Here is a 10313-nt window from a genome sequence, read left to right on the forward strand (position 1 = left end):
CAAGGAGAGGCCTGGAGGGCCGGCTCGCAGAGAAGGTACATGAAGAGGAGAAGTTTCCTAATAAGGGAAGCAAGACCTGAACTAGGATTCGACTTCTAATAGACTAGTCCTAATCCTACTAGGACTCTACATGTAAACTTGCCCCTTCAACTTATATAAGGAGGGACAGGGCACCCAAAGAGGGACAAGTTTAGAGAGATAGATGCTACCTCTTGAGCAGGCGTTGGTTTTCCCTTGAAGAGGAAAGAGTGATGCAGCAAACTAGCGTAAGTATTTTCCTCAGTTTTTGAGAACCAAGGTATCAATCTAGTAGGAGATTACACGCAAGTCGCCTAGTACCTGCACAAACAATCAAGAACCTTGCAACCAACGCGATAAAGGGGTTGTCAATCCCTTCATGGCCACTTGCAAAAGTGAGATCTGACAAAGATAATAAGATAAATATATTTGGTATTTTTGTTGTATAGATTGAAAAGTAAAGATTGCAAAATAAAATAAAAAGTAAACTAGAATTGTAGATCGGAAACTTATATGATATAAAATATATCTAGGGGCCATAGGTTTCACTAGTGGCTTCTCTCATGATAGCATGTATTACGGTGGGTGAACAAATTACTGCCGAGCAATTGATAGAAAAGTGCATAGTTATGAGAATATCTAGGCAATGATTATGAAATATAGGTATCACACCCGTGTTAAGTAGACCGAAACGATTATGCATCTACTACTATTACTCCACACATCGACCGCTATCCAGCATGCATCTAGAGTATTAAGTTCATAAGAACAGAGTAATGCTTTAGGCAAGATGACATGATGTAAAGGGATAAACTCAAGCAATATGATATAAGCCCCATCTTTTTATCCTTGATGGCAACAATACAATACGTGCCTTGCTGCCCCTACTGTCACTGGGAAAGGACATCGCAAGATTGAACCCAAAGCTAAGCACTTCTCCCATTGCAAGAAAGATCAACCTAGTAGGCCAAACTAAACCGATAATTCAAAGAGACTTGCAAAGATATCAAATCATGCATATAAGAATTCAGAGAAGAACCAAATATTGTTCATAGATAAACTTGATCATAAATCCACAATTCATCAGATCTCGGCAAACACACCGCAAAAGAATATTACATCGAATAGATCTCCAAGAACATCGAGGAGAACTTTGTATTGAGCACCAAAGAGAGAGAAGAAGCCATCTAGCTAATAACTATGGACCTGAAGGTCTGTGGTAAACTACTCACACATCATCGGAGAGGCTATGGTGTTGATGTAGAAGCCCTCTGTGATCGATGCCCCCTCCGGCATATTGCCGGAAAAGGCCCCAGATGGGATCTCACGGGTACAGAAGGTTGCGGCGGTGGAAAAGTCGTTTTGTGGTCCTCCTGGATGTTTTTAGGGTATAAGAGTATATATATAGGCGAAAGAAGTACGTCGGTGGAGCTATGAGGGGCCCATGAGGGTGGGGGGCGTGCCTACCCCCTGGGCACGCCCTCCTGCCTCGTGGCCGCCTCGTTGCGTCTCTGACTTCCACTCCAAGTCTCCTGGATTGCGTTTGTTCCAAGAAAGATCCTCGCGAAGGTTTCATTCCGTTTGATATTCCTTTTCTGCGAAACACTGAAATAGCCAAAAAAATCAGAAACTGGCACTGGGCCTCCGGTTAATACGTTAGTCCCAAAAATAATATAAAAGAGCATATTAAAGCCCATTAAACATCCAAAACAGATAATATAATAGCATGGAACAGTCAAAAATTATAGATACATTGGAGACGTATCAGCATCCCCAAGCTTAATTCCTGCTCGTCCTCGAGTACGTAAATGATAAAAACAGAATTTTTGATGTGGAATGCTTCCTAACATAATATTCAATGTAATTTTCTTTATTGTGGCATGAATATTCAGATCCGAAAGATTAAAGACAAAAGTTTAATATTGACATAAAAATAATAATACTTCAAGCATACTAACCAAGCAGTTGTGTCTTCTCAAAATAACATAGCCAAAGAAATCTCATCCCTGCAAAATCATATAGTTTGGCCATGCTTCATTTTCATCACACAAAATGCTCCCATCATGCACAACCCCGATGACAAGCCAAACAATTGTTTCATACTTTAGTATTTTCAAACTTTTTCAACTTTCACGCAATACATGAGCGCGAGCCATGGACATAGCACTATAGGTGGAACAGAATATGATGATGGAGGTTGTGTGGAGAAGACAAAAAAGGGAGAAAGTCTCGCATCGACGCGGCTAATCAACAGGCTATGGAGATGCCCATCAATTGATGTCAATGCGGGGAGTAGGGATTGCCATGCAACAGATGCACTAGAGCTATAAATGTATGAAAGCTCAACAAAAGAAACTAAGTGGGTGTGCATCCAACTTGCTTGCTCAGGAAGACCTAGGGCATTTTGAGGAAGCCCATTTTTGGAATATACAAGCCAAGTTCTATAATGAAAATTCCCACTAGTATATGAAAGTGAAAAAATAAGAGACTCTCTATCATGAAGATCATGGTGCTACTTTGAAGCCCAAGTGTGGAAAAAGGATAGTAACATTGTCCCTTCTCTCTTTTTCTCTCATTTTTCGGGCCTTCTCTTTTTATTTATTTGGCCTTTCTCTTTTTTTATTTCCTCACACGGGACAATGCTTTAATAATGGTGATCATCACACTTCTATTTATTTACAACTCAAAAATTACAACTTGATCCTAGAACAAAATATGACTCTATATGAATGTCTCCGGTGGTGTACCGGGATGTGCAATGATTCAAGAGTGACATTTATAAAAAATTATGAGCAGTGGCTTTGCCACAAATACGATGTCAACTACATGATCATGCAAGGCAATGTGACAGTGACGAAGCGTGTCATAATAAACGGAACGGTGGAAAGTTGCATGGCAATATATCTCGGAATGTCTATGGAAATGCCATAATAGGTAGGTACGGTGGCTATTTTGAGGAAGATATAAGGAGGCTTATGTGTGATAGAGCGTATCATATCACAGGGTTTCGATGCACTGGCGAAGTTTGCACCAACTCTCGAGGTGAGAAAGGGCAATGCAGAGTACCGAAGAGGCTAGCAATGATGGAAGGGTGAGAGTGCGTATAATCCATGGACTCAACATTAGTCATAAAGAACTCATGTACTTATTGCAAAAATCTACAAGTCATCAAAACCAAGCACTACGCGCATGCTCCTAGGGGTATAGATTGGTAGGAAAAGACCATCGCTCATCCCCGACCACCACTCATAAGGAGGACAATCAAAGACACACCTCATGCTTCAAATTTGTTACACAACGGTTACCATACGTGCATGCTATGGGACTTGCAAGCATCAACACAAGTATTTTTCAAATTCACAAATACTCAACTAGCATGACTATAATATCACTATCTTCATATCTCAAAACAATCATCAAGTATCAAACTTCTCATAGTATTCAATGCACTCTATATGAAAGTTTTTATTATACCCATCTTGGATGCCTATCATATTAGGACTAATTCCATAACCAAAGCAAATTACCATGTTGTTCTAAAGGAATCCCGAAATAATATAAGTGAAGCATGAGATATCAATAATTTCTATAAAATAAAACCACAACCTTGCTATAAAAATATATAAGTGAAGCACTAGAGCAAAATTACCTAGCTCAAAAGATATAAGTGAAGCACATAGAGTATTCTAATAAATTCCGATTCATGTGTGTCTCTCCCAAAAGGTGTGTACAGCAAGGATGATTGTGGTAAACTAAAAAGCAAAGACTCAAGTCATACAAGACGCTCCAAGCAAAACACATATCATGTGGTGAATAAAAATATAGCCTCAAGTAAAGTTACCCATAGATGAAGACGAAAGAGGGGATGTCTTCTGGGGCATCCCCAAGCTTAGGCTTTTGGTTGTCCTTGAATTTTACCTTGTGGTGCCTTGGGCATCCCCAAGCTTAGGCTCTTGCCACTCCTTGTTCCAAAATCCATCAAATCTTTACCCAAAAACTTGAAAACTTCACAACACAAAACTCAACAGAAAATCTCATGAGCTCCGTTAGTATAAGAAAACAGACCACAACTTTAAGGCACTGTAATGAACTCATTCTTTATTTATATTGGTGTTAAACCTACTGTATTCCAACTTCTCTATGGTTCATACCCCCCGATACTAGCCATAGATTCATCAAAATAAGCAAACAACACACGAAAAACAGAATTTGTCTAAAACAGAACAATCTATAGCAATCCAGAGGTTTCGAATACTTCTGTAACTCTGAAAATTCTGAAACATTAGGACTGCCTAACTAATTTGTATATTGATCTACTGCAGTTGGAATTGGTATTTTATCGCTCTCTGGTAAAAAAATGAAAATTATTTTCGTGAGCGCATACTTTCTGTTTTTATCAGCAAGATCAAACAACAATCACCCAAGAAGATCCTAAAGGCTTTACTTGGCACAAACACTAATTAAAACATAAAAACACAATCATAACAGACGATAGATGATTTATTTATTACTACAAAAATAAAATCGGGTTGCCTCCCAACAAGCGCTATCGTTTAACGCCCCTAGCTAGGCATAAAAGCAAGAATGGATCTAGGTATTGTAATATTTTTATTTTTGGTGATAAAGAGAGACTTTCTTATCTAAAGCACTTATCTTCCTATTTTGTGAAAGCACGTGGACATTAATGGTAGAGGAAAGATTAAGCACACTACAAAAATTTGCATCTAAGCTAGCCTTCATCTCTTTGATAATTTCATTTTGATAAAAAACACAAAAGAGGCGTGGATTCAATGATAGAAGGATTATCCAAGGTATTAAAACCCGGGAAACCTGTAGCCCCTTTTGGTTCGCTCATAGCAATAGAAAGGCAAGCTTAAGCAAACAAGAGGACAACGAGAGAAGGCAAAGGTGAAGTGGGGGAGAGGAAAATGAGAGGCAAATGGCAAATAATGTAATGCGAGGGAGAAGAGTTTGTGATGGGTACTTGGTATGCCTTGCCTTGAGCATAGATCTCCCCGGCAACGACACCAGAAATCCTTCTTGCTACCTCTTGAGCATGTGTTGGTTTTCCCTAGAAGAGGAAAGGGTGATGCAGCAAAGTAGCATAAGTATTTCCCTTAGTTTTTGAGAACCAAGGTATCAATCCAGTAGGAGATTACACGCAAGTCGCCTAGTACCTACACAAACAATCGAGAACCTTGCAACCAACGCGATAAAGGGGTTATCAATCCCTTCACGACCACTTGCAAAAGTGAGATCTGACAAAGATAATAAGATAAATATTTTTTGTATTTTTGTTGTATAGATTGAAAAGTAAAGGTTGCAAAATAAAATAAATAGTAAACTAGAATTATAGATCGGAAACTTATATGATATAAAATAGACCCGGGGGCCATAGGTTTCGCTAGTGGCTTCTCTCATGATAGCATGTATTACGGTGGTGAACAAATTACTGCCGAGCAATTGATAAAAAAGCGCATAGTTATGAGAATATCTACGCAATGATTATGAAATATAGGCATCACGTCCGTGTTAAGTAGACCGAAACGATTCTGCATCTACTACTATTACTCCACACATCGACCGCTATCCATCATGCATCTAGAGTATTAAGTTCATAAGAACAGAGTAATGCTTTAGGCAAGATGACATGATGTAGAGGGATAAACTCAAGCAATATGATATAAGCCCCATCTTTTTATCCTCGATGGCAATAATACAATACATGCCTTGCTGCCCCTACTGTCACTGGGAAAGGACATCGCAAGATTGAACCCAAAGCTAAGCACTTCTCCCATGGCAAGAAAGATCAATCTAGTAGGCCAAACTAAACCGATATTTCAAAGAGACTTGCAAAGATATCAAATCATGCATATAAGAATTCAGAGAAGAACCAAATATTGTTCATAGATAAACTTGATCATAAATCCACAATTCATCGGATCTCGGCAAACACACAGCAAAGGAGTATTACATCGAATAGATCTCCAAGAACATCCTGGAGAACTTTGTATTGAGAACCAAAGAGAGAGAAGAAGCCATCTAGCTAATAACTATGGATCCGAAGGTCTGTGGTAAACTACTCACACATCATCGGAGAGGCTTTGGTGTTGATGTAGAAGCCCTCTGTGATCGATTCCCCCTCCGGCAGATCGCCGGAAAAGGCCCCAGATGGGATCTCACGGGTACAGAAGGTTGCGGCGGTGCAAAAGTCGTTTTGTGGCCCTCCTGGATGTTTTTAGGGTATAAGAGTATATATAGGCGAAAGAAGTACGTCGGTGGAGCTACGAGGGGCCCATGAGGGTGGGGGCGTGCCTACCCCCTGGGCACGCCCTCCTGCCTCGTGGACGCCTCGTTGCGTCTCTGACTTCCACTCCAAGTCTCCTGGATTGCGTTTGTTCCAAGAAAGATCCTCGCGAAGGTTTCATTCCGTTTGATATTCCTTTTCTGCGAAACACTGAAATAGCCAAAAAAATCAGAAACTGGCACTGGGCCTCCGGTTAATAGGTTAGTCCCAAAAATAATATAAAAGAGCATATTAAAGCCCATTAAACATCCAAAACAGATAATATAATAGCATGGAACAATAAAAAATTATAGATACATTGGAGACGTATCAGCATCCCCAAGCTTAATTCCTGCTCGTCCTCGAGTACGTAAATGATAAAAACAGAATTTTTGATGTGGAATGCTTCCTAACATAATTTTGAATGTAATTTTATTTATTGTGGCATGAATATTCAGATCTGAAAGATTCAAGACAAAAGTTTAATATTGACATAAAAATAATAATACTTCAAGCATACTAACGAAGCAATTGTGTCTTCTCAAAATAACATAGCCAAAGAAATCTCATCCCTACAAAATCATATAGTTTGGCCATGCTTCAATTTCATCACACAAAATGCTCCCGTCATGCACAACCCCGATGACAAGCCAAGCAATTGTTTCATACTTTCGTATTTTCAAACTTTTTTCAACTTTCACGCAATACATGAGCACAAGCCATGGACATAGCACTATAGGTGGAACAGAATATGATGATGGAGGTTGTGTGGAGAAGACAAAAAAGGGAGAAAGTCTCGCATCGACGCGGCTAATCAACAGGCTATGGAGATGCCCATCAATTGATGTCAATGCGGGGAGTAGGGATTGCCATGCAACAGATGCACTAGAGCTATAAATGTATGAAAGCTCAACAAAAGAAACTAAGTGGGTGTGCATCCAACTTGCTTGCTCAGGAAGACCTAGGGCATTTTGAGGAAGCCCATTTTTGGAATATACAAGCCAAGTTCTATAATGAAAATTCCCACTAGTATATGAAAGTGAAAAAATAAGAGACTCTCTATCATGAAGATCATGGTGCTACTTTGAAGCCCAAGTGTGGAAAAGGATAGTAACATTGTCCCTTCTCTCTTTTTCTCTCATTTTTCGGGCCTTCTCTTTTTATTTATTTGGCCTTTCTCTTTTTTTATTTCCTCACACGGGACAATGCTTTAATAATGATGATCATCACACTTCTATTTATTTACAACTCAAAAATTACAACTTGATCCTAGAACAAAATATGACTCTATATGAATGTCTCTGGTGGTGTACCGAGATGTGCAATGATTCAAGAGTGACATTTATAAAAAATTATGAGCAGTGGCTTTTCCACAAATACGATGTCAACTACATGATCATGCAAGGCAATGTGACAGTGATGAAGTGTGTCATAATAAACGGAATGGTGGAAAGTTGCATGGCAATATATCTCAGAATGTCTATGGAAATGCCATAATAGGTAGGTATGGTGGCTATTTTGAGGAAGATATAATGAGGCTTATGTGTGATAGAGCGTATCATATCACGGGGTTTCGATGCACTGGTGAAGTTTGCACCAACTCTCGAGGTGAGAAAGGGCAATGCACAGTACCGAAGAGGCTAGCAATGATGGAAGGGTGAGAGTGCGTATAATCCATGGACTCAACATTAGTCATAAAGAACTCACATACTTATTGCAAAAATCTACAAGTCATCAAAACCAAGAACTACGTGCATGCTCCTAGGGGTATAGATTGGTAGGAAAAGACCATCGCTCATCCCCGACCACCACTCATAAGGAGGACAATCAAAGACACACCTCATGCTTCAAATTTGTTACACAACGGTTACCATACGTGCATGCTATGGGACTTGCAAGCATCAACACAAGTATTTCTCAAATTCACAAATACTCAACTAGCATGACTATAATATCACTATCTTCATATCTCAAAACAATCATCAAGTATCAAACTTCTCATAGTATTCAATGCACTCTATATGAAAGTTTTTATTATACCCATCTTGGATGCCTATCATATTAGGACTAATTCCATAACCAAAGAAAATTACCATGTTGTTCTAAAGGACTCTCAAAATAATATAAGTGAAGCATGAGATATCAATAATTTCTATAAAATAAAACCACAACCTTGCTAAAAAAGATATAAGTGAAGCACTAGAGCAAAACTATCTAGCTCAAAAGATATAAGTGAAGCACATGGAGTATTCTAATAAATTCCGATTCATGTGTGTCTCTCCCAAAAGGTGTGTACAGCAAGGATGATTGTGGTAAACTAAAAGGCAAAGACTCAAATCATACAAGACGCTCCAAGCAAAACACATATCATGTGGTGAATAAAAATATAGCCTCAAATAAAGTTACCCATAGATGAAGACGAAAGAGGGGATGTCTTCCGGGGCATCCCCAAGCTTAGGCTTTTGGTTGTCCTTGAATTTTACCTTGTGGTGTCTTGGGAATCCCCAAGCTTAGGCTCTTGCCACTCCTTGCTCCAAAATCCATCAAATCTTTACCCAAAAACTTGAAAACTTCACAACACAAAACTCAACAGAAAATCTCATGAGCCCCGTTAGTATAAGAAAACAAACCACCACTTTAAGGTACTGTAATGAACTCATTCTTTATTTATATTGGTGTTAAACCTACTGTATTCCAACTTCTCCATGGTTCATACCCCCCGATACTAGCCATAGATTCATCAAAATAAGCAAACAACACACAAAAAACAGAATTTGTCAAAAACAGAACAATCTATAGCAATCCAGAGGTTTCGAATACTTCTGTAACTCTGAAAATTCTGAAAAATTAGGACAACCTAAATAATTTGTATATTGATCTACTGCAGTTGGAATTGGTATTTTATCGCTCTCTGGTAAAAAAATGAAAATTATTTTCGTGAGCGCATACTTTCTGTTTTTATCAGCAAGATCAAACAACAATCACCCAAGAAGATCCTAAAGGCTTTACTTGGCACAAACACTAATTAAAACATAAAAACACAATCATAACAGAGGATAGATGATTTATTTATTACTACAAAAATAAAATCGGGTTGCCTCCCAACAAGCGCTATCGTTTAACGCCCCTAGCTAGGCATAAAAGCAAGAATGGATCTAGGTATTGTAATATTTTTATTTTTGGTGATAAAGAGAGACTTTCTTATCTAAAGCACTTATCTTCCTATTTTGTGAAAGCACGTGGACATTAATGGTAGAGGAAAGATTAAGCACACTACAAAAATTTGCATCTAAGCTAGCCTTCATCTCTTTGATAATTTCATTTTGATAAAAAACACAAAAGAGGCGTGGATTCAATGATAGAAGGATTATCCAAGGTATTAAAACCCGGGAAACCTGTAGCCCCTTTTGGTTCGCTCATAGCAATAGAAAGGCAAGCTTAAGCAAACAAGAGGACAACGAGAGAAGGCAAAGGTGAAGTGGGGGAGAGGAAAACGAGAGGCAAATGGCAAATAATGTAATGCGAGGGAGAAGAGTTTGTGATGGGTACTTGGTATGCCTTGACTTGAGAATAGATCTCCCCGGCAACGGCGCCAGAAATCCTTGTTGCTACCTCTTGAGCATGCGTTGGTTTTCCCTTGAAGAGGAAAGGGTGATGCAGCAAAGTAGCGTAAGTATTTCCCTTAGTTTTTGAGAACCAAGGTATCAATCCAGTAGGAGATTACATGCAAGTCGCCTAGTACCTACACAAACAATCAAGAACCTTGCAACCAACGTGATAAAGGGGTTGTCAATCCCTTCACGACCACTTGCAAAAGTGAGATCTGACAAAGATAATAAGATAAATATTTTTCGTATTTTTGTTGTGTAGATTGAAAAGTAAAGATTGCAAAATAAAATAAATAGTAAACTAGAATTATAGATCGGAAACTTATATGATATAAAATAGACCCGGGGGGCATAGGTTTCACTAGTGGCTTCTCTCATGATAGCATGTATTATGGTGGTGA

This window comes from Triticum urartu, chromosome 4A, assembly GCF_056163025.1.
Source record: "Triticum urartu cultivar PI428250 chromosome 4A, HENAU_Tu73, whole genome shotgun sequence".
Taxonomy (NCBI): Eukaryota; Viridiplantae; Streptophyta; class Magnoliopsida; order Poales; family Poaceae; genus Triticum; species Triticum urartu.